The 25,366-nt window shown below is 43.0% G+C and overlaps 1 long non-coding RNA gene across 1 annotated transcript in view; it reads left to right on the top strand.

Annotated features, from left to right (window-relative positions):
• The window catches only part of LOC120406497, a 36,112-nt gene that overhangs the window by 1,165 nt on the left and 9,581 nt on the right, over positions 1 to 25,366 (top strand). The gene's annotated exons all lie outside the window — the stretch shown is intronic.

Here is a 25,366-nt window from a genome sequence, read left to right as displayed (position 1 = left end):
TTGCCATTTAACTAGCCAATCACTTATCTTGACCGCAGTAATGTTTGGTTTAACATTTCCATTAGGCATGCAGCCGCGTCTCACTGTCTATCAATCACTTGCCGCTGGCCCCAGACAGACTACCCCTTAGTACAGTCCCGCAGCCCTCATACAATTACTGTTCTAGGGGAGAGAGGGGAGGTTAATAGTTCTGATGGCTGTGTTATGCTGGCGGTCAACAAGGAGAGCAGCAGAGAACACGAAACTTTTCTCGCAAGAGCTCAGCAGGGACTCCGACTGCGTTCCCAGAGGTGCAAGGGCAGGTCATTGGTTCACAGTGCTACTTGGGGTAATCTGAAACCCCTACATAAACTAAACCACTGCAAATATTTCACCGTATATCCATAATCAACTTTTACTGTCGTAAGCATTTGATCAGTCTCTTGTACTGTGTGTGGCCCATGATTCGGGCTCCTAAGCTCCATCAAGAATAAAAATATGTGCCCACATCTGGGAGAAATTCTCCTTCTGTCTCTGCACAGGTGACCCAGCTATTGGGTCCAAACATCTATCTAGGAACTTCTTTGACCCTCATCGCCATGGTAGTTGAGCACGTCACAACCATTAATGGATTTGATCCTCACAGCATCCCTGTGAGGTAGGGAAACACTATTACCACCATTTCCCAGCTGAAGGAATGAGACCCATGGTAGATTTAGTGACTTCCCTAAAATCACCTAACCTTAGTTTTCTCAGTCCCCATCCAGTGCCTTAACTACCAGACCATCCTTCCTTTCTCCAAGGAAATGAGGCTATTTACCCAGCTACCCCTTTGCTGGAGCACGTGGGCAAGGGTGGGCAAGGAGCAGCTGAAAAGTTATCTCAACCCCCCAGTGTGACAGAGCCAATGCTGGGGCAAGGATGGGTAGAATACATCAGTAGTAAATTACTAGCTGGGAGCAATCCGGGGCGGTGCCTCCCAGACACAGCGCCTACCTCAGGGTGGTGCAGGTGACGTGCTACACCGTGCTCCATCTCAGGTCCGAATCTAGCCCTAAGAGATAGATGAAGACTGATGTCCTTTCTAGATGGATAGAGGCAGTGTTCTAATTGTGCATTGCAGAGAGATGGAATGACTTGGTCTCCTTGGCTTTTTTAGCACAGACTGGAGTCTCTGATGGCAGGGTGATTATAGTTTGGGAAGGCTCTGAGCCGTTCTTTTCACAGGAAGTTATAAAAATAATAGGCTACGTTATTACTAAGATCTTTGCTGGAGCATGTTCAAAGTGTGGTGAGAATCACAAGGCAGCTCAGTAATTTAGAAGAGCGTTGTTGATTGCTGGCTCTAAAACCCACAAATTCCTTGAAAAATAATGGGTTTCTAATGTGTTTGGTGCCATTTTTCTTTTTTTACTTTTTTATCCATTTTATGCCGAAACATCTGTGCTTCGTCACAGTCAGGTCTTTTACAATTTGTGTTCCAACACCTGGGCCTATGCTCTGGTGCAATCAGTTACACACAGCACATGCTGTTGTCTACAGCTTGACACCGATCCTTTCATGCACCTCCACCCATAAAGGAAGGGAGAAGGGTCTAATGGACAGGGTGCAGAATTTGGATTGGGATGAAGTGACTTGGTTCAAGTCATGGACCAGCCAGAGCCTGTCTATGTTACCCTAGATATGTCTGTTAATGTACCATGTGTCTCAGATTTCCTTCTGTAAAATGGGGGCAACAGCACTGCCCTACCTCACAGGGGAATTGTGAGGAGCTCAGACGCTCCAGTCCCAGGGGCCATAGAAGTACAACAATAGACATACCCATCTTCCCAGGTGGTTTTCTCCCACATTTTTCCTCTGAAGACGTGAATGCTCACAAAGCACCTGCCACTTGCTGCCCTTAGGAACATGTGTACACCTGGAAATGTAACCTATAATGAGATAACTAAATGGGCTTGATCCTACAGTTCCTACAGTTCCTCAGGCAAATTACCGTTGAGGTCAAGGCAAGTTTTGACTACTATCGACTGCCAGGGCACCCTTAATTCTGGCATTTCCTTATTTCTGAGTCCTTCACTTCGCAACCTTAGCGTTTGTTTAACATTGTTTTCTGTGTGTAGGTTTTTAAAAGAGCAAACGGAAACAGCCGAAATGCCATCACGTGGTACCATATTGGCGTTGTTCGCCAGCAAGGTTTGAAACTTTAGATGCTTCCTTGAGCTAACAAAGTAACTGGGAGCACTAGTAGGTTGTCATCCTCGCTCAGTGGGCTAGCCACTAGAGGGCGATAAGGTCCCCATTTTGCTAATGGGTTTCACAGCTATTTGCTGAGAGCAGAGGGATGCTGAGAATCCAGGTTCCTGGGTTCTGTTCCAGGAGACTGTACTGTAGGCCAGTGGCTCTCAACCTTTCCAGGCGACTGTGCCCCTTTTAGGCATCTGATTTGTCTTGCGTACCCCCAAGTTTCCCCTCACTTACAAAATCGAACATAAAAATACAAAAGTGTCACAACACGCTAACACTGACATTGCTGACTTTCTCATTGTTACCATAGAATTATAACATAAATCAATTGGAAATATAAATATTGTACTTGCATTTCAGGGTATCATATATAGAGCAGTATAAACAAGTCCTTGTCTGTGTGAAATTTTAGTTTGTACTGACTTTGCTAGTGCTTTTTATGTAGCCTGCTGTAAAATGAGGCAAATATCTAGGTGAATTGATGTGCCCCCGGAAGACCTCTGTGTACCCCCCAGGGTATGCGCACCCCTGGTTGAGAACCAGTGCTGTAATGGTTACAGATCCTGCTAGCCTGTCTCACTGTCCTTTTCTGCTTCCATTCCTCCATCTCCCAGCCCTGTCCCTTCCCAGTTACTGCCCGTGTTACCCTCTCAGACTGTGTGTATCTACATGCGGACAGACCATTTTGGAAAATATTTAAGGAACAAAAGATAGGGGGAAGCAGCAAACCCACCAATGTACATAGCCACAGCACATACATATTCAAAGCCGTGATCTTGCCTGGTTTCATTATTTGAGGCCAGATTCTGATCCCCCTTCCCCACAGCATGTGGTACCATTGACATCAACAGGACTCCATATGGAGTAAAGTGTTGTTCAAGGTAAGTAAAGGGTAACAGGATTTGACCCAGGCCTTTTTTTCTGGGCAGCTAAGCAGGATTCCTTTTTCTGTGGTGTGGTTTCCTTTGAAGAAGTGTAATTCAACACAACCTTTAAAGATTTTTATATTTTCCTGGCAAGTTTTCTTTCTAGTTTCAGGTTCGCCCTTTGCTGTTGAGCAATATTCTCAGAGGACAAATCTTGAGAGAGAGAGAGAGAGAGAGAGAGAGAGAGAAGAGATTGAGATGTTTGAAAATTGACAGGTCCCTAGCACACATGAAATTAAAATGTTTCTTTTATGTGACAGCGTTCTTGTCAGTTTGAGACTGACATCCCACTGAGGCCCTGAAATTGAGACTTCATTAATGCATGTGAGCAAAGTATTAAACAAACTCTCCCGAATGCATGTGTCTCTATCTACCTGCGCACCTATCTATCTATGTGTGTGGTGTCTGTCTTCTATGTGTCGATTTGTCTTTCTGGCTGCCAGCCATCTGTGCATGCATGGACATACTTTGCAGTTGCTGCTAATGACTCCATAGTTAAGGTTGCAGTGTGATTTCCCCTCAAAAGATCATATCAGTTGAATTTAGCCTCCACGTTTGCCTCAGAATCTCTTCAAGAGAAAAGTAAAATTTCTACACAGTTTTGACAGTAAAAGATTCTGTGCCATTTGTAGCGGAAACCTTTGATATTGCTCCCTTTGAAAAAATTGGACCTGTTTCTTTTCCTGATATTTCTTTGGGTTCCTTTAACTTAAAAAAAAATGAATGTTCCACAAGCTTCCAATTTCACGTGCTGGCTCAGCTGTAGAATGTCTTGGATTATAGGTCAGGTAAAAGCAATCTGGAGAGTGAAGCAGACCACAAGGGAGAGAGGAACAGAGGAAGCTAGAGCACAAGAGGATTTCACGGAAGAGGGGTAGAAACAGCTACAACTTGGAATAGAAAGCAGTTGAGGGCATTCCTCAGGGTAGATGTGGGACTGAGCTTGAGATTCTGCCTTCAGCAAAAGGGATGGAAATCAGATGGAGATTCCTTAAATTACAAGATAGGGGATCTTGAAATAGGTAATGGGGAGCTATCGATGAAGTGGGGAGAGGTTTGAATACTGGGATATAGGAGCAGAGAGACACTGAAGACGTCTACATTCGAGCTGGAGGTGTAGTTTTTTTCCAGCTCGAGGAGCAATACCTGCACTAGCTCTGATTGAGCTGGTGCCATCAGAAGAGAAGTGGTGCTGGGGCAGCATGAATGGCAGGTGGGGCTAGCTGCCCTGAGTACAAGGCCATCTGACACCCATAGCACCTGCTGCCCATGTTGCCGCAGCAGCTACGCTGCTGTTTTTAGGCCCCCGCTGCTGTGTAGATGTACTCCGAGACTTGGGGTGAAATTCCCCCCAGTGCAGAGGGTCCAGACAGAGACCTGTGCACACGGAGGTGAATCTTACCCTGCATGCTGATTTGGGTTCTGTCAGTGCATATTCTCCTTCATTGTTGATACAAGGCCAAATATCAGATGGTTCCTTTGTGCATAGAATGTCTTAACAGTGGAGAAACATGAACCTATTGCAAAGAAGTCTCAGGGGCTCATAGAAAGTTTTGGCTACAATCAAAAGTGAGACTGATATTTTCACACTTGTGTGGCTGATGTCTCCTAAATCTGTATTTAGGAAAATTAATATTTGGCATGACTTTCAGAAGTGCTGAACACCCCGTAGTTTCAAAGGACTTTAAAGCAGTTGCAGCAGGGATGAATTTGGCCCATAATGCCATGTGTTTGTGACATCTTAATTAGTTGCTGTGAAGAAGATCATGTCATCATCACGGAATTCAAAGTGACCTTGATAAATTAGAAAACTGGTCTGACACCAACAAAATGAAATTCAGTAAGAGCAAAGTACTTTGCATAGGGAGGAAAAATCAAACGCACAACTATGAAATGGGGAATAACTGGCTAGAGGGTAGTACTGCTGAAGAGGGTCTGGGGTTTATAGTGGACCACAAATCGAATGTGAGTCGTCAATATGATGTAGTTGTGAAAAAGGCTAATATCAAACCATGCTAAACCAACCTAATAGCTTTCTTTGACAGGGTAACAAGCCTTGTGTGGCTATGGGGGAAGCAGTGAATGTGGTATATCTTGACTTTAGTAAGGCTTTTGATACTGTCTCGCATGACCTTCTCGTAAACAAACTAGGGAAATACAACCTAGATGGAGCTACTATAAGGTGGGTGCATGATTGGCTGGAAACACCTACTCGCTGGGAACGGATCAGTGGTTCACAGACAAGCTGGAAGAGCATATCGAGTGGGGTCCTGCAGGGATCAGTTCTGGTTCTGGTTCTGTTCAATATCTTCATGAGTGATTTAGATAACAGCATAGAGAGTACACTTATAAAGTTTGCAGACAATACCAAGCTGGGAGGTGTTGCAAGTGCTTTGGAGGATAGAATTAAAATTCAAAATGATCTGGACAAACTGGAGAAATTGTCTGAAGTTAGTAGGATGAAATTCAGTAAGGACAAAAGCAAAGTACTCCACTTCGGAAGGAACAATCAGTTGCACACGTACAAAATGGAAAATGACTGCCTAGGAAGGAGTACTGCGGAAAGAGATCCGGGGGTCATAGCAGATCACAAGCTAAATATAAGTCAACAATGTAACGCTGTTGCAAAAAAAGGAAACATCATTCTGGGATGTATTAACAGGAGTGTTGTAAGCAAGACACCAGAAGTAATTCTTCCACTCACTCCACGCTGATTAGGCCTCAGCTGGAGTATTGTGTCCAGTTCTGGGTGCCATATTTCAGGAAAGATGTGGGCAAATTGGAGAAAGTTCAGAGGAGAGCAACAAAAATGATTAAAAGTCTAGAAAACATGACCTATGAGGGAAGTCTGAAAAAATTGGGTGTGTTTAATCTGGAGAAGCAAAGACTGCGATGGAACATAACAGTTTCAAGTACATAAAAGGTTGTTACAAGGAGAAGGGAGAAAAATGTTCTTGTTAACCTTGGAGGACAGGACAAGAAGCAATGGGCTTAAATTGCAGCAAGGTCGGTTTAGGTTGGACATTAGGGAAAACTTTCTAACAGTCAGGGTAGTTAAGCACTGGAAGAAATTGCCAAGGGAAGTTGTGGAATTTCTGTCACTGGAGGTTTTTAAGAGCGGGTCTGACAATGTCAGGGATGGTCTAGATAATACTTAGTCCTGCCAGGAGCACAAGGGATTGGACTAGATGACCTCTTGAGTCCTATGATTCTGGGGTGTATTAAAAAGAATGTCATATGCAAGACTTGGGAGGTAACTGTCCTGCTCTACCTGGCACTGATGAAGCTTTAGCTGGAGTACTGTGTCCAGTTCTGGGCACCACACTTTAGGAAAGATGGTATAGATTAGAGAGAGTCCCGAGGACACCAACAAACATGATAAGTTTTAGAAAGCCTGATCTACGCGGAATGATTAAATAAACGGAGCATGTTTAATAACAGAACAGAAGACTGAGGGGGGACCTGATAACAGTCTTCAAATATGTTAAGGGCTGTTTATAAAGAGGACTGTGATCCACTGAGAGTAGGACAAGATATAATGGGCTTAGTCTGCATCAAGGAAGATTAAGAATACCCCACCCAACTTTCTAACTACAGGGATAGTTAAGCTCTGGAATAGGCTTCCAAGGGAGGTTGTGGAATCTCCATCATGCGGGGGACAGGGGGGAGGGGTTAAGAACGGGTTGGACAAATGCCTCTCTGGGGTAGTCTAGGTTTACTTGGTCCTGCCTCATTGTAAGGGGCCTGAACTTGATGACTTCTTGAGGTCCCTTTCATGCCCTACACATCCCTCTCACAAAGAGAGGCAGAGATTTTAGTGAACGGGTGCCGATTTCATTGGGATTTGGGTACGTAACTCACTCAGGATCATCTGAAAATTCCAGCCCTCAATTTTTTTCCAGGCACCTAAATTAATGGTGAGTGCCTAACAGATCCTACTGAAACCAGTGGGAATGGCTGGGCGCTCAGCACTGTTTGAATTCTTTGTCTGAGCGATTTTATGATGTCAAGTGCCTTTACGCACAACCAAACATTTTCCGTTGGAGAAATCTTGACGATGGTTCCCCAGCTGCCCACCTGGAAAGCTCTTGTCAATTTTGCTTCCTTCCTGCAGTGAAATTAACTAAAACTTTCAAGGGGAGTTGATGAGCCCTGGTTCTTTGCCTTTTCCTCCACCTCTGGGGCTGCGCACCAATGGGCTGGAAGGCTCCTGTCAATTTTACTTTCTGCCTGGAAGTGAAATTGACCATAGTCTTCCAAGGAGGCCACTAGGTTGCTGAAAAATTCAGCATTTCTTTTGGTGCTCAAAATACAGACTTAGGGGACCAGATTCCTAAAGGAGCTCAGTACCCAGTAGCTCCCATTGTGAGGATTTCTGAAAATCCAGGCCATGATCTTAATTCTAGGCACCCATTTTTTATGATCTTGATTGCAGGATCTAATTGGTAAGAGAATTCCAGATCTTCAGTGATCAACGATGTTAGGAAAAATAAATGCACAGACCCTTGCCACCAAACGTGAATGTTTTGATGATGTACTAGGAACTTTTCTTCATAGCAATACCCCTATGCCTCAGAATTCTCTGTGATTTAATTCTAATACAGTCTTCTTCATTACCGTGAGCTGCAACCCAGCAGCAATCAGAGAAAGATATGATGTGATTCAATACTTTTTTGTTACAAGTTCATGTGAGCGCTGCCTGTGAAGAATGAATTTTCAAGTGTCTGCGTACGTGCATCAGAACGTGAAATGTGCATTCTCATATTCAAGTGCAATTTCAACGCCAGACTCAAAGTCAGGCGGATGAGGCTGTGATCACTAATCAATATTGTCCAACAGTACATCATAAATAAACAGTCCTGGGTGGAGAGTGGGATTACAGAGAACGGTTAGATTTACAACAGGGTGTTCCTGTTTCCTTTAAGTGTTAATTAACTGGGCTCATGCAGAGTGGATTGCAAATCAGTAAATTGCAAACATGCTGGAGACCCATTTACATCCTAGACAGAGCAAATGGACTGGACTTTTTTCTGTTTTCTGGTGGGGAAAGCCAAAGTCCCATTTATCATATATGTGTGTGCAATGCACTAATTATTATCTGCTGCTTTTATTACCTCACCAGTGTTTTTTTTTGTTGTGCATTGACACAGACTGTCTTAAGAGGCTCTACATCTAATGCCCATTTTCTTTTCCTTTGGTATGAAAGGTGAATATATGGGAAAAAAATCACAATTGGCTCCTGAGAATCTCGTCTAAATTTTCCTTGATTGTTTCTAGAGACCCACATAGCCTCTCCATACCATATTTATTGTGGTTACAGTAATTCCTCACTTAACGTTGTAGTTATGTTCCTGAAAAATGCGACTTTAAGTGAAACAATGTTCAGCGAAACCAATTTCCCCATAAGAATTCATGTAAATGAGGGGGTTAGGTTCCAGGGAATTTTTTTTTCACCAGACAAGACTATATATATACACACACAGTATAAGTTTTAAACAAACAGTTTAATACTGGTAGACAGTGATGATGCTTGTGAAACTTGGTTGAGGTGGAGGAGTTAGAGGGTGGGATATTTCCCTTACTGCTAAATGATAAGCTAGCAATTGGCTGAGCCCTCAAGAATTAACTCTCTTACTCTACAAGGCAGCAGGAATGGAGGGAGATATGCGCATTTTAAGTACACTGCCTTGTTAATTAGATCAGCTTGCTGAGACCACAGCTGCTGCAAGCTCCCTCTGTCCTGAGCCCTGGTGTGTCCCCCCTGCTCTATGGAAGATGGGGTAAGTGGGGTGCAGGAGCAGGGGGGAGGGGGACACCCTGACTTTAGCCTCCCTCTTCCTTCCCTCCCCCCCCCACAGCAAGCAGGAGTCTTGGGGAGCAGCTCCAAGGCAGAGGGCAGGAGCAGCACATGGCAGTGGCGGGAGGGACAGCTGCAATTGCTAGCCTCATGGGTAGCTGCTGCACAGGGGACTTAGGGGCGTGGGGAGCTGATTGATAGAGGGGCTGCTGGTCCACCCTGGTTCCAAGCCCCCACCAGCTTGGAACCAGGCTGCAACGGGCTGCTCGTCCTGCAAGCCGTGGACAAAGCAGGCGGCTGCCAAATGACATTAGAAGGAAGCATTGCACAACTTTAAACGAGCATGTTCCCTAATTGATCAGCAGCGTAACAACAAAACAATGTTAACCGGGACGACTTTAAGTGAGGAGTTACTGTATTTCTATAGCAGTAGCTGGTAAGGAATGCCTAAAGGGTTCAGGATGCTTTGTACAAACAAATGATGTAAAGGCCGTTCTTACCCCAGAGACCTCACCATGTAAGATTCAGATAATATACAGGAAGTGAATAAACAGGTAAGAGGGATTGGGGCAGGGGGACTAGAGGAGAGGGTACCAGTAGATGCATGTGCAGTTGCATAAATCATTAGTAGTCAGAGCAGTTATAAGTGGTCACCAGCCCAACCAGTGCCAGATTAGCTGCCATATATACAGGAAAAGGACTAATAGAAAAGGGATGATGGAAGCTAAACCCTATCCCTTCAGTATGGATCATTTGCTATTATGTCCCTGTTTGTTTTGGCATGGAGGGATGCAGGGTGGTTTACCAGCCAACAAGACATAGACAGTTGTCCTCAAATTTATCTGCAGGCATGTTGCATTGCAAAATACATTTAAATATGCATGCAAACAATAGTTGTAATGTAAGCTGTTCCAGGCCTTTCACCTCTTTTTTTACCAGCTGGTGCTTTTATTACAGTAGCACTTAGAGATCTCAACCAAGGGCGAAGCCCCATTGTGCTACATACAATAGGAGACAGTCGCTGCTCTGAAGAGCTTATAATCTAAATGTAGGAGGGAGAAAAGGGAAACAGAAGCACAGAGGTGAAATGACTTGTACAAGGTCATATAGTAGGTCAGTGGCAGAAATGAAACTAGAACCCAGAAGCCCCGTCCCGCCAGTCTAACTCCATTAGAGCACACTGCTAATTTGCCTATTGACGCATTAATTGTTTAAAAAGAAATTAAATTTAGAGACTGTTAATGTAATAAAAATCTGATTTGATTTTAACAGCAGTGAGGAGCTGATGAGCAGGGAGAGTATTAGGCGGTCTGTGTGAGGTACTGTTTGGAAAAAAAATTAGGCTGAATGATGTTAGATCGCCAATATCCGAAAGGTTAAAATCAAGTTGGCAACAAATTGTAAGACCAAATCCCATGTAAGTGTGTACACACACACTGCCCATCTGTCTGTCTGGCCCATCTGATCTGCACTTTATGTGGGTAAAAGAAAAGAAAAGGAAAAGATGAGATACCTGGGGAATGAAGCAATAACTAATGCACACAGGCTTGGAAAATCCATACAACATTTTTTTCCTTTGGAAGTGAGTGAAGGTCACTGAGTTCCTTTAAGATTAATTCCCTTTTTAATATTCCAATTCTCCCAGATGCCATCTAATTGTTTCTTCAAATGACCACAAATATCGACTCCGAGCCAAATGGCATATTACACATCTGTCAAAACAGCAATTCATTGCCGCGTTGTGTTGTTTACAAAGCACGGCCACAGCTTTTTGGCTTGCGTTTGCTCCTTGCTCTGTGTGCTCGTTACTTCTCCTAATACTGTTGAGTCTTTCATTGGTGTCATTTGTGTAGAAGACGATGCCCCCAGATGAACAGCATGGTCAGCTGTGGCAAACCCCAGCTTTGCTCCCAGAGATTAATATACCTGTTTCCACAGTCCTGGGGATATAGCAGCCAAGGCAAAGCCAGGAGAAGAGGAGAGAGACAAAGCTTGGAGGGAGTAGGGGCTAAAATGGGTGTAAGCCACCTTTTGTGCTCTGTCACTTCTGGGCAGCTCCCATGGCTGGAGAAGCTCCTGGGGGCTGACTGGACTGTCCCGTGGGCCACAGTGCTGCCTGGAATCTCTGCAGCACTATGCTAGAGCCTTACCTGTGGCATTCCACACCCATTACTCTCCTTCCCGCCCACCTCCATAGACTTTAAGGTCAGAAGGGACCATTATGATCATCTAGTCTGACCTGCACAACACAGGCCACAGAATCTCACCCACCCATTCCTGGAACAAACCCCTGACCTATGTCTGAGCTACTGAAGTCCTCAAATCATGGTTTAAAGATGTCATGGTGCAGAGACTCCTCCAGCAAGTGACCCGTGCCCCACGCTTCAGAGGAAGGCGAAAAACCTCCAGGGCCTCTGCCAATCTGCCCTGGAGGAAAATTCCTTCCCGACCCCAAATATGGAGATCAGCTAAACCCTAAGCATGTGGGCAAGACTCACCAGCCAGTTCTCTGTAGTAACTCAGATCCCACACCATATAACATCCCATCACAGTCCATTGGGCATATTTACTGCTAATAATCAAAGATCAATTAATTGCCAAAATTAGGCTATCCCATCATACCATCCCCTCCATAAACTTATCAAGCTTAGTCTTGAAGCCAGATATGTCTTTTGCCCCCACTACTCCCCTTGGAAGGCTGTTCCAGAACTTCACTCCTCTAATGGTTAGAAACCTTCGTCTAATTTCAAGTCTAAACTTCCTAGTGTCCAGTTTATATCCATTTGTTCTTGTGTCCACATTGGTATAAAGCTTAAATAATTCCTCTCCCTCCCTGATATTTCTCCCTCTGATATATTATAGAGAGCCATCATATCCCCCCTCAACCTTCTTTTGGTTAGGCTAAACAAGCCAAGCTCTTTGAGTCTCCTTTCATAAGACAGGGTTTCCATTACTCGGATCATCCTAGTAGCCCTTCTCTGGACCTGTTCCCATTTGAATTCATCCTTTGGAATGCCTCCTACTCCAGGGCTTATGGCCGTCTCCTGCAGTGCCTGTTGGTTGTGGATCCTCCCTGAGCAGGAGCCAGGGCTTTTAGGGCCCATTTATGGTGACTCAGACGGTACCAGTGATGCTGTTAAAGACTTGTGGTGTGTGCGGCTAATCAGCTGGACACAAGCTCCCAGTATGATGCTGTGGCCAAAAAGGGCAAATGCAGTCCTGGGATGTGTAAAGAGGGGAAATTTGAGTAGAAGTCCAGAGGTTGTTTTACCTCTGTATTTGGCACTGGTGCAACTGCTGCTGGATACTGTGAACCATTCTGATAGCCACAGCTCAAGGAGGGAGAGGGTTCAGAGAAGAGCCACAAGAACCATTAGAAGATTAGAAAACATGCTTTATAGTGGCAGACTCCAGGAGCTCAATCTGTTTAGCTTCACCAAGAGAAGGTTGAGAAGTGATTTGATCCCTATTCCAAGTACCTACATGGGACAGAAATTCGATAATAGAGGCCTGCCCCCCTGTGTCTCAAGACTCTCTCTCAACCTGTCAGGCTTTCATACTGCTAGGTATTGGCATCTGCCAGGTTTATTATCCTGTGTGATTTCTATGCCCATATAGATTGTGGCTCTTCATTGCTAACTTGGGAACCTTATGGCCGCCATGGCAACCCTGGGTCTGTACCAGCTAGTTTCGGACTGCTGTTTTGTGTGTGCCTTTATTTAAAGTTATAACAATGCCAAATGCTCTTCTCCTGCTTCTGCCTTCATCCACCCTAGGCCCTCTGAAAGCCCAGGTGATCTGTGATTGTATGAGCCTCTATCAAATGCAGCTGGAAGACATTAGAGAGTACAGTAAATAGACTTCCGCACGCCTCCTGTGGGAGTTGTGGGTTTAAAATAGGGCCAAATCTCAGCTCCGTTTCTCTGACGGGATCTTAACCTCTGATATTGCCTAATTATTAGCGTTATCCTTTTCCTGTGGGTGCAACACAGAAATGTCTGCCCTGCCTTCCAAACTTGGCTCTGATTTACTTGACAGCTCGAAACTGGAAGAGCTAGGAAGTAACCTAAGAGTAATTACTTATGATGAATCGGGATTTAGATGAACAATTACATTAGCCAGAATACCACCCAAAATCTCCACCACCCACAACCATGCCCTCTTCTGCAAGCTCATTATCTTTAATGGAACAACAGAAGAATAGGAAGCAATGCTCAAGCGTGTAACATTTCAACCAAACTTTCAAGTTATTACAAGCCCTAGATTGGTTACTTCTGAAGCAAAAAGCTCAGTTTTTCTCAAGTATAAAGCAGTGTGAAATGTTGGCAGCTTTTCCACACAGCTGCTTAATCTGGGATTCATATTGTCAGTCGGGTAGATTGATGGAAAGGAGAGGTTCTTCAGACCGACGCGGTGAGTTGTTTTTCCATGGGCACTGGACACGTGGTTTGGCTACGTATATTTTGTACTGTCTTACCCAGATATCCTTCTGTAGATGTGTGTTAAATCAATACTTACTGTTGTATTAGTTCAGATGCAATAAATGGATCCAAAGAATCAAAGGTGTTAACATGCCCTTGAAACAGTCCGACACTAAATGGTTTTAGACAGGATTTGGGGTTTGGTAATACAGAGATTTCAGCCTGCTTCGTATCATGGCAAACACACCATTAATATCCCATTTTTAACAGCATCCCCTGTTCCCTTTCCCTTTAGCTGTGGAGTTTTTTAGAAAGAAATTCCCCTTGTTTGACAGTCTCTTAGATCAGTGGTTCTCAAACTAGGGCTTCCGCTTGTTCAGGGAAAGCCCCTGGCAGGCTGGGCCGGTTTGTTTACCTGCTGGGGCTGCAGGAAGGGTGGCCAGCACGTCCCTCGGCCCGCACCGCTTTCCTGGGTTAGATGGTATTAAAGATGGTAATAATAACTTTCCTTTTGGGGAAAAGAGATGTAGTGAGTTGAAACGAGCTGGAGCTGTCGCTGCTGCTGCTGCTATTGTTGAAGTCTGATCCTGTTACCTAGAAGACCAAACAAGACAAACACACACAAAGGGGAGAGGAAAGAATGGCAAAGATAGAAAATGCAGCTTTTGTCTCGGGTGTCGACTCTCACCTGCAACCTTCGCTGCTGGAAAAACACAGGCCCAGCACATGGTCTGATCTGCTGCTCTGAGACCTGGCAAACTCGTACCAGCATCGGACTGGGTTCAGGCTTTGCTGTTATTTCCCTCTCTGGTCACAGATGTACAGCAATGTTGCAAAATCTACAGTGTTGGCTGGGTAAGCCAGACTGTTACTAGACAGAAAAGAAAAGAAAAGGGATAGGAAAGAAAATAAAGAAGGTGGGGGAAGTAAAAGGACACATGGGTTGGGGGGCGGGCGGCAGAAGGGAGAGACAGTCTCTCATCCCAGGTGGTGTTTGGGTTTTGGCCAGAACTGGTGGAGTTGGCAGTGTCATCCTGTGGCCCAGGCTGGTCAGGGGCCAAGGCATCTCTCAGGATTAGGATGAAGAAGGCACAAGGGTATCGCGCTGATTCCCAAGATCCCAGGAGATGGTGGGCTTGTCAGCCATGTTGGTGAAACTCACTCCTTCCCTTTCTCTTGTTTTTTAAGAGCGAGCCGGCTTTCCCCAAGTCTGTCTGTCGCACTCCCTCTTTGTTTTTTTAATAAGGACTTCAGAAGGGAGCGATGGATGGACTAGCCCATCCTCTCATCATTGTGTCCACGAATTAGGCCCAATTTCCAACACTAACTGTGGTCCATCGATTTCTGGTTCCACATTCTTCTTGTTTACCCAGCCATGATCTTAACACAGTTCTTGAGTTATAGCAGGAGGCCTTTTTCTTTCAACCGATTCAGTCTTTCTGTCTCCCCTTCGCACCTTTTCCCATCAACTTTTGTCATGATAGGTTATTGTGACATTTTATGAACTTTCACTCCTCACAGTTGAGCTCACAATTAGGGTACATTTGTAGGCCCAATTATCACAAACATAATAAAGGGTGAGATTTTCAAAATCATTTAGCATTGTATCATTTGCCAATCTCAGGTGTTCAAAACTCACTAGTCAGACCCCACCCCCAAAATCATTGGATTGTTTTAAAACTCATGAGATTTAACAAAAATAATAATTTTTAGGTTCTTTTTCTTGGCTTTCTGGTTTTTGAGCATTTTTAAGTGCACTGGAGTCACATTTTCAAGTTCTTTTTTGCAACCATAAGGGCTAATGAAATCTGAGATTCTCAGGTAATCACGTGACTCCAGGAGTTGGGGCTCTAAGAAAGAAAACAAATATTGTAAGACTTATGATAAAACCAAGAATGTTGGCAACACTGCATTGGCTTAAATTTCCTCCCAGTGAAGTCTATTTAAACTCCCATTGGCTTTAGTGGGAGCAGAATTAGGCTAATAGTAAGTGCTTTTAAAAATCACAGACAAAACTACTAGGAAAATGGAGTGTGTTTGTGAAAACGGGTGGAAGCTAGATACTGAGGATTACATGTCTGTTTTGGTCCAGTATTGTAGTGGTGGTTGGCGGAGTGAGTAAATCCTTTTCCAGTCCAGAAAATGTTAAACTTGCACAATTAATCCTGCTTTTCATCACGATGTCGTGGAGAGACAGTGCAGGGGCAGAAAGAACAGAACCGCTAAACATTACTGAATGCTTGGCCGGCTTATATTTGTGGTTTAGTTCATTGACAGGCCTTCTTATTGATTGATAGACTTTGAGGTCAGAAGGGGCCATTAGATCATCTAGTCTGACCTCCTGTATAACACAGACAATTAAATTTTACCTAGTTATCCCTGTACTGAATCTAATAGCTGGTGTTTGGCTAAAGCATCTCTTCCACAAAGGCATCCAGTGTTGATCTGAAGATATCAAGCACTGGAGAATCTACCACTTCACTCAGTAGCTTGTTCCAATGGTTAATCACCTTTCCTGTTAAAAATGTGTGCCTTGTTTCTAATTAGAATTTGTCTGGCTTCCGCTTGCCTTGACGCACCTTAAATGGGCCTGATTTTCAGAGGGTGGGGTTCTTAGGGCTGTCTGAAAATTAAGCCCCTTTATAGTGTTTCAGATTGGACCCCCAAAACTGGAGGCACCCAAGGTCACCAGTCACTTTTTGAAAAATCAAGCCAGTTTATATATTGCAGAGCATTCAGCAAAGTCAGCAGAAAGGCCCCACCACTAACATGGTTTCTGTTCTTGCAAGCTTCTAACAATTCTAGCAAACCCTGTAGGTTTTAGTGATCCTGGGTCTTTAAACCATGTTCTCTAGCTCTCCCTCACTTTTGGGCAGTACGCCGATGATGTCACCTGTATATTTGACATGATTTGTCTGCAAATACTGAGACCATCTTTGGGGATAAAACCAATTTTTTAAGATGGACAGTTGCAATGCGTCTGCTGCGATTGCTACATCAGGGGATAACGGGTGTGTTGTCATTTATAACTTTTATTTTCACCAACCTCCTGTTCTATCTTATACCATCATTTGTCTTATATTGGTAAATTCCCATCTGTACCCAAAATGAGTTTTCATTGCCATGTCGACTGAAAGATATAGTCTGTCTCGGTCCATTTAATCTTCATCTCTGTCAGCTGCCGTGTTCTTTTTGTCGCAAATTAAAGGAGATAGTTTGTTTACAAAAAGACCGTTGTCGTCACTTTTATGAATATCAATTTCTCAACATTTCCTGCTTCTAGAATGATGTTTTATTGGCCCCAAACCACCTTGTTTATAATAATCACTAAGGAAGGTGTTTGTGGGTAATTTCTGGGTCCTCACAAATTCTTGTTAAAATGTTTAAAACAGGCTAAACAGGAGGGAAAACTTAAAACTCACAAAGTACAAGTTGCTGTAAAGTCAGTCATATATTTCCATGAAAGTCAAAAGCCAATATTTTGAAGCTTGGGTACTTAAAATTAGGCACCTAAATACCTTTTTAGGCATGTAAAATGGCTGGTTTTCAGCAGCAAAATCAACACGAACTGTGGGTGCTCAACACCACTGAAAAAACAAGCCACTTTGATTTAGATTCTTGAATACTGATTTAGGTACCTAATTTTAAGTACCCAGCTTTAAAATATTTTGCTAAAGTCTACAGACTTAAGCTTGCTAGTTATTTAGACCTCTTACATTTATAGATATTTCTTAAACTGATATAAAATCCTTACAATCACTTCTCCCACCATCCACTTCTCTAGAGTCTTGTTACAGTACACAACTGGATCTGTGGCAGTACCATAATTAATGATCCACACAGGACAGTATGCAGAATGCTACATGGGTAAAAGAATGAATGTTAGGTTCTTCTGGATGAATAGTGCTATATGAATGCAAGGTATTGTATGTTAATTATTATGAATGGGCTAAATCCAGAGCCTCTGGCTCGCTTTTCATTCAGGCATACTCCTCACTGAAGTCATTGTTACTAGGAGATGCATAAAAAGGTAGACTGTGACCCTTACATCAATTTCCACACTGGAGAGGGTGTAGAGAGGCCAGCAGGAACCTCCAGAAGATACTTCCTTCTGGATCTTTCAAAGGGTGCATATGTTCCTGCTCTAGAGTGACCAGATGTCCTGATTTTATAGGGGCAGTCTTGATATTCGGGGCTTTTTCTTATATAGATGCCTATTACCCCCCACCTCCTGTCCCGATTTTTCACACTTGCTATCCGGTCACTCTATCCTGCTCTGTGTGAAGGGGAAGAACTATGAATTTGCCCGCAGCTCACTCCTTTTCAGGTAAGAAGAGTCTGCAGGTGCACTAGCAGGAAGCAATCCCTGCTCTCTGAAATACTTTTGTGCTCAGCAGAGATACAGTGGATGGGGAAAGCTCCTAGTCCCTTCTCCCCAGCCTCATGCACCATTATATAGCTGGCCACAACAGCTCCTGAATGGTTCTTGGTCAGCAGTAGGATTATTCGGTGCTTGCTAATTTTACACCTAATAATTTTACACTCTTTCAAAATAGCTTTCACCTTCCAGAAAATTGCATGGCTGCTCTGAAGCGAAAGGGATAACACACGGCAATAATTGGGAAAATGAACGCATATAACATTGGAAATAACATCAGTGTACAGATATATTTGTAGAAGGTTATAATTTAGAGATGCTCCCTCATAACGGACAGTATTATGGACATAAAAATTTGGGGATGTGCCCGGAAGGTGGGGGTTGAGAACCCCGCATGGCTATGCGCAGCAGTTCACCGGCGAAACTTTTCCAGTTTGTTTTGTTAATGTTTTATTCCTTTCTCATTCACTGATTTGTTATTTAATAAACCCCAAGATTGTTACATTGTGTCAGAAGTGCTGAATGAGAAGGAAACTGCAGTCATTTTGAAGTTAGCTCCTGTGTTTGCAACTGAAAGCATGGGAGAAGCATGTGGCGCACCAGGCATAGAGGCTTTTGCATGTATTTGGTGAGCACAATAGTAGCTTGACTAGCTTAAGAAGGGGAAAAAAGCCAAAAAAATGATGTGTTGCAACCTCCATCCAGTCTGCAATTGTCAAGCAATGTTGCAGAAAATTTGAAAAATTTGAATTGTATTTAGTAGCCATAGGAGCAGAGGAGAAAAATGATAAAGTGAAATCAATCCTTTTGCATGTTGTTGGGGAGGAAGTATTGGATATTTACAACAATTTTAAGTTTGACGAAGGAGAAAGCATGAAGTTAAGTAAAATACTGACTAAGTTTGAGGAACATGGCATGCCAAAAAGGAATGAAACCTTTGAGAGACACAAATTTGTTACATTTATATAAAAAACTGATGATCCAATAGAGCAATGTGTCACAGAATTAAGGAAACTCAGTTAAACCTGTTGGTGAACTGACAGAATCTCTGGTCAGAGATAAAATCATTTGTGGCATTAAAGACTGCTCTGTGAAGGAGACTTAATTTTAGAAAAAGCTCTCCAAATATGCAGGGCAGCAGAAACTGTGGAAACAAGCCAAAGAGCTGAAGCCACCAGAAGAGGTTATCCATATACAAAGCATAAAAGAATATAGCTAGAATATGTCAAATCAAAGAGTGGAGCCACTCGCTATGAAAACGGCTGACGGGGGAAGACTGGGTACAGATGCTCGTGTGGAAGGTGTGGATCACAGCATGGCCCCAAACAGTGTGTTGCCTTTAGGGAAACTCTCTTATAAATGTGGGAGAAATCATAATTTTGCAAAATGTGCGGATCCCTGATGCAGAAAAGCCAAGTGTGTTCAGTTAAAGATGCTCTGGTTGAGGAGTTTGTCATGGATACACTGGGGTCTAGAAAGGCTGATGAGAGGGACTGGATACTGCCTATGGCAGTGAATGGAACAATTATTCCACTGAAACTGGACACAGGAGCTCAGGTTAATATTCTGTCTGAACAAGATTGTGAGAGGCTAAAAATAAGACTGAAACTGTGACCAACAAAAATAAACGTAACTGGTTATTCTGGGACATACCAGTGAAGGGGAGGTGCATTGCTAGCATCAACCATAAAAACGCCATGTACGGGCTCCCTTTCATTGTAGTGCCAAAGGAGGTGACACTAATTTTAGGTCTGGCTATCTGTCTGGTAAAACACATGCTCTCACAACAAGATCATTCTGACCCTGGCTATGAGGTATTCTTTCGGGAGTATCATGACCCAATCTGGATAAACAAGCAGGTTCGTCCAGTTCTCCATCCATGTAGAAAGGTGCCATTTGCGCTCAGTGATAAACTCAAGGCTGAGCTTGCAAGGATGGAAGCAATGCAAGTAATAAAAAATAATTAAAAAAAATAAAAAAATTGAGGAACCAACAGAATGGGTGAGCTCCCTCATCATTGTGGAGAAAAGTAACGGCAAGCTACACATATGCTTAGGTCCCAGAGACCTCAACAAGTCTATAAAAAGAGAACTTTTAAAGTTACCAACCAGAGAAGAGATTATGGCTCAATTTGCAAATGCTCAATATTTCAGTAAATTGGACGCATCCTCAAGTTTTTGGCAGCTAAATTTAATGGAAGAAAGCCCAAAGCAATGCACATTTAACCCCCCATTTGGAAGATACAGATTCTTATGCTTACCTTCGGCATAGCTTCAGCACCAGAAGTGTACCACAAAACCATACACATAATCTATGAATATATTAATGTTGTTAACTCAATGGATGACATCATCATCTGGGGCTCAATGAAAGAGGAGCAGGACTTCGGGGAGTCCTGGATGCAACTAGAGTTGCAAACCTCAAAGTAAATAGGGAGAAATATGTTTTAGGGGTTACAGAATCAACTTTTGTTAGGGACATTATTTCCAACGAAGGTGTAGAACCTGATAAGAGGAAGATTTCAGCCATTGAAATGATGCCACATCCCCAGTCAAAGAAAGATGTCCAATGGTTCCTGGGAATGGTTAATTATCTTGGAAAATTCATACCTAGTCTTATCTACTAAAGCAGCAGTTTTGAGAACTCCTACAGAATGAAAACGAATGGTATTGGGGTGCAGAACAAGAGGAATCATGGGAAGGTTTAAAACAACAATGGATACAAGAACCAGTGTTGAAGCTCTATGCACCAGGAAGGTCTTTTAAAATTTCAGTAGCTGCTTTACAGTCTGGGTTAGGTACAGTGATTTTGCAGAAGCATGAGGATTGTTGGCAACTAGTGGCATATGCACCCAAATCACTGACTGAGGCAGAAACCAGATACGCACAGATTGAAAAGCAGATTTTAGGAATACTGTTTGCCTGTGAGAGATTCAATCAGTATATTTATGGTCAGACAGTGGAAGTTGAAATGGACCACAAGCAACTGATAGCTTTATGTAGCAAACCACTAAATGATTGTACCTTAAGGATTCAAACAATCACAATAAAGCTGCAAAAATATGATTTGGTTGTGACCTATATGCCCAGTAAATTCATGTTAACTGCAGATGCACTTTCCAGGGCAATGGCTTCCATGAAGCCAGAGAAGACTTTAGAGACAGAGATGCAAGCCTATGTATAGTTGATTTTAAAGTTAATTCCCATAGCTAACAGGAAACTGCAACAAATAAGAGAGGAAACAGAGAAAGATGAATCATTGGGAATCCCTAAAGAAGTGATAATTAAAGGGTGGCTTGAAGAAATAAGCAGTTGCTGTCCAAGGATAAAAGTGACTATTGGAACTGCAGACATGAACTTACTGTGATAGATGGGGTGATTTTCAAAGGCAGTAAGGTTGTAATTCCAATAAGCTTCTGAAAAGAAATGTTACGGAAGATCCACGAGGGTTATTTAGGAATTGAGAAGTGCAAACAACAAGCATGAGAGGTGCTGTATTGGCTGTGAATCAATCACGATATTACTAATGTGGTAAGAAACTGCTTTTCATGCTTGAAATACAAGCCATGCCAACAGGCAGAGCCGCTGTTCCACAAAGGCCTTATGAGAAGGTTGGCACTGATTTATTTTCCTGGCAATCAAAGGATTATTTAATAGAGATTATTATTCTCTGTAGCCAGAAATTTTCACACTGCACTGTACCAATAGTAAGCCAGTGATAGCTGACAGGAAGAAAATCTTCTCCAGACATGGAATTCCAAATGAAGTCTTCAGCGATAATGGGCCTCAATTTCCCAATGCAGATTTTTGGCAATGTGCTATAGATTGGGATTTTTATCACAAAAGATCAAGACCAATTTACCCCCCATCAGATGGATTTGTGGAAAGGTCTATATGGATAGGAAAGAACCTTACGAAAAAGGCTTTTGACAGTGGGGCTGATTTGTATAAAGCATTACTGGTTTACCAAACTACCTCCCTGGAGAATGGCTTTCCTCCAGCTCAGTTATGAATGGGAAGAAGGATCAGATCTAATTTACCAATCGGTTGCTGAAATCTCATAACAATGAAACCAAACAGAAGATGAAAGAAAGAAAATCAGAAGTAGAAGCAGAAATATTATTTTGACAAAAGGGCCTGTGATCTCCCATCTCTTAACCCAGGTGGTTGTGTGCCTGAGGAATCACACCTCTAATTCTTGGGGCCAAAGGGGTACCATTAAAGAACAGCTGCATCCAAGGTCTTATGTAGTCCAGACAGCCCAGGGGGACACATTTTTATGTAATCGAAGGGATCTATGAGTAATCCTGGATTAAACGTCCTGAAAGACTCATAGAGACTTGCTAACCTGCCTGGAGAAAGGGTATTTGAGGTAATTGAGTCATAAAGACCCACTTGAGAGTGATATGCTGGTAACCTCTCCTCTCTAGCTAGTTGGGTTTAAGGAAATGTACTATGTGGGTTGAGAATTTAATTCATGTGTTATTAGATAGTTGTTTATTTTTCCTTAAGAGGGAAGATGTAGAGAGATGTTTGTAAAAAGTTATAGTTTAGAGATGCTCCCTCAAAAGGGACAGTATTATGAACAAAGGAATTTGGAGATGTGCCCTGAAGGTGGGTATTGGGAACACCGCATGACTGTGTGCAGCAGCTCGCCAGAGATGCTCTCCAGTTTGTTAATGATTTTTTCCTTTCTCATTCACTGGTTTGTTATTTAATGACCCCGTGATTGTTACAAGCAGTTCTACTTTTCGTCTAACACACAGCACAGGCAAATAATACATGCTACAGGCCTGCTGGGTGACCCTGGGCAAATCACTTCCCCCTCTCTGTGCTTCAGTTTCCCCATCTGTAAAATGGAGATGATAATACTGCCCTTCTTTGTAAAGTGCTTTGAGATCTACCGATGGACATGGCTAGATAAAAGGTAGATGATTAATATTTTTATAATAAATATTTAATTCATTTTAATTGATTTTTCTTTTTCAGAGCTATGCTGTGTTCTTTGCTTCTCTGTAGGGAATAGTCCATCCGGGGTGTGTGTGTGTGTGTGTGTGTGTGTGTGTGTGTGTGTGTGTGTGTGTGTGTGTGTGTGTCCCACAGTCCACTTCCAGCCTTTGTCCTAATTAATCCTCAGAAAAGTTTTTCAAGTGCTCTGGTTTTGTTGTGGGTGATTCTACTCCATAAGCCATATTCTGCTCCCTTTACTCCTGTTGGGTAGCACCTTACTCCACTGATTTCAATGACATGACTCCTGAGTAAAGGTTTCACAACCTAACCCAAATCTGGCTCAAAACATTGATTTCCCTTTTTCATACTTTGCTGTGTAGGAAATGCTGTGTTATTTCTTCCATAATCACTACACCCTGGTCCTTAGTAAACCATGCATTTGTAGAGGGAAATATTTTCTTTTTCCAGCATCCGACTACTAACTGTCTGGCATTGACTAAGTGGTGTGATATGAAGTCACTATTCCCTTGGATTCTTTAATTATCTACCCAAAGACCCAAAAGAATCACTAATGGATCCTCTGGCAATCTGCACTACACCCAACTATTAACACCATTTGTGTCCGGATCTTATTCCAGTAATCTTGAAAGACCAAGCAATTCCAGCAAATATGGAGGAAGTCCTTCTTTTCATCACATTCTCACCAGCATCATTCTGCTCCCAGCCTCAAGATCTTTTATCACCCCGCTGATACAGTAGTTGTAAACAGTTCTCTTTTGTGGCCTGTATCAAAACCCATCAAAGTCAACGGGAGGCTCCAATGCATTATGGTATAGGCCCTTGTTTTTCTACAAAAACAGGAAACTGGGCTATTGCTCCAAATGTAATGCCATTCCTCCTGTTTAGATCCTTGTCCTGGCCATCCTATGCCTTATGCATAAGACCCGCCTTCCTCTTTGGGTATGTCTGCAGCTGGAGATGTAACTTCCAGCTTGAGTAGACGTTCGTGTGCTCATTTTGATCAAGCTAGCATGCTATAAATAGCAATGTAGCAGCAGCAGTATGGGTGGCGGGACAGGCTACCTGCCTGAGTATGTACTTAGGATCTTAGGGGCTTGTATTCAGCCCATGCTGCTGTGAGTATAAAATCCTACCAGTGTCCAACAGTTAGGGAAGAACTTTGAACATAAGAACGGGCAGACTGGGTTAGACCAAAGGTCCATCCAGCCCAGGATCCTGTCTTCCTCCAGTGGCCAATGCCAGGTGCCCCAGAGGGAGTGAACCTAACAGGTAATGATCAAGTGATCTCTCTCCTGCCATCCATCTCCACCCTCTGACAAACAGAGGCTAGGGACACCATTCCTTACCCATCCTGGCTAATAGCCATTAATGGACTTAACCTCCATGAATTTATCCAGTTCTCTTTTAAACCCTGTTATAGTCCTAGCCTTCACAACCTCCACAGGCCAGGAGTTCCACAAGTTCTCTGTGCGCTGTGTGAAGAAGAACTTCCTTTTATTTGTTTTAAACCTGCTGCCCATTAATTTCATTTGGTGAATTTCATTTGATCTGGCAACATTTTACACCCAATTTGTGCTCACTGTGGAAATGCCTCTACAAGGTGCAAGGCAGAAGACAAACTATCACTGGGGAATAAATCCACACGCTACATAAAGGCAGAAACTCATGGGCTAAAAACAGAGCTTCTTTCTGAATGTAGCACACCCAGTGAGGAAGGGGAGTGGATCCAATTGTAACTACATGGGAACTGAAGTAGGTGGATTGTAACTCCCTGCAATAGGAAGATAACACTGTTCTCACAGCACAGGGAGCCATAACTGTTTTAGTCGGGAGAGTTAAACAATTGTACACTTAATAGTTTTTATGCTTTGGTTGTTGCATTTTCTGGTGTATTATTTGAAATAGTCTCTTCTCCCACATAGCCACATCCCCTGGATTTATAAAGAAATGCCGTTAAAAGTCAAGTGATTAAAATGGCCGAAATTTTAGTGTGGCGGATATAGTTATGAAGACAAAGTGCCTTTGCTGATTGATTTTCAAAGCGAAGGCCAATTGTCTTTATATCGCTCAACGTATTTTACATCCTTTATCTATTTTAACTACTATTACTTGAAATATACTCACCTTGATTCATGATTACACATTACAGCTGGTGAAAAATGGAAGTGGTAACTTCTAGAGGAATGAGTAGTGTCTCAAAACAACAGCTCCTTTAAAGCCCTGGCTGCCACTTGTGTTTTAAAATTGTACTGGTGCTTTTTATAAGCCATGGAATGCAGTTTGTCAGAGTAATCATCTTCCCAAATCGGTCATTACCAAAGTTAATGACCTGTTTATTAGAACAGCAACCTTGGCTTTGCCTCATGCTGTTAATTAACAAATCTGTCATTAACTGCTGGTAGCCATGAATATTTGGGGGGTGGGGTGGGATTGGGGGAATAATGCATCATTAATTATGGCACAGTAAAAGTGATATCTCTGCAGATCAGCAAGACCACAAAACTTGTGCTGGGCTCTCACTCTCTGGACAGCTTTAGTGTTATGCCAAACCCGTGCTGTTAGCATGTGCCATTTATGGAGTGAAACAAGGGTCAAAAGTGTGGTGCAGTGTAAAATGTTCAGAAGTACTGAAGTGACTTAGGAGCATATGG

The sequence above is a fragment of the Mauremys reevesii genome, linkage group 5, assembly GCF_016161935.1.
Source record: "Mauremys reevesii isolate NIE-2019 linkage group 5, ASM1616193v1, whole genome shotgun sequence".
NCBI lineage: Eukaryota > Metazoa > Chordata > Testudines > Geoemydidae > Mauremys > Mauremys reevesii.
This window is presented reverse-complemented; position numbering and strand designations above follow the sequence as displayed.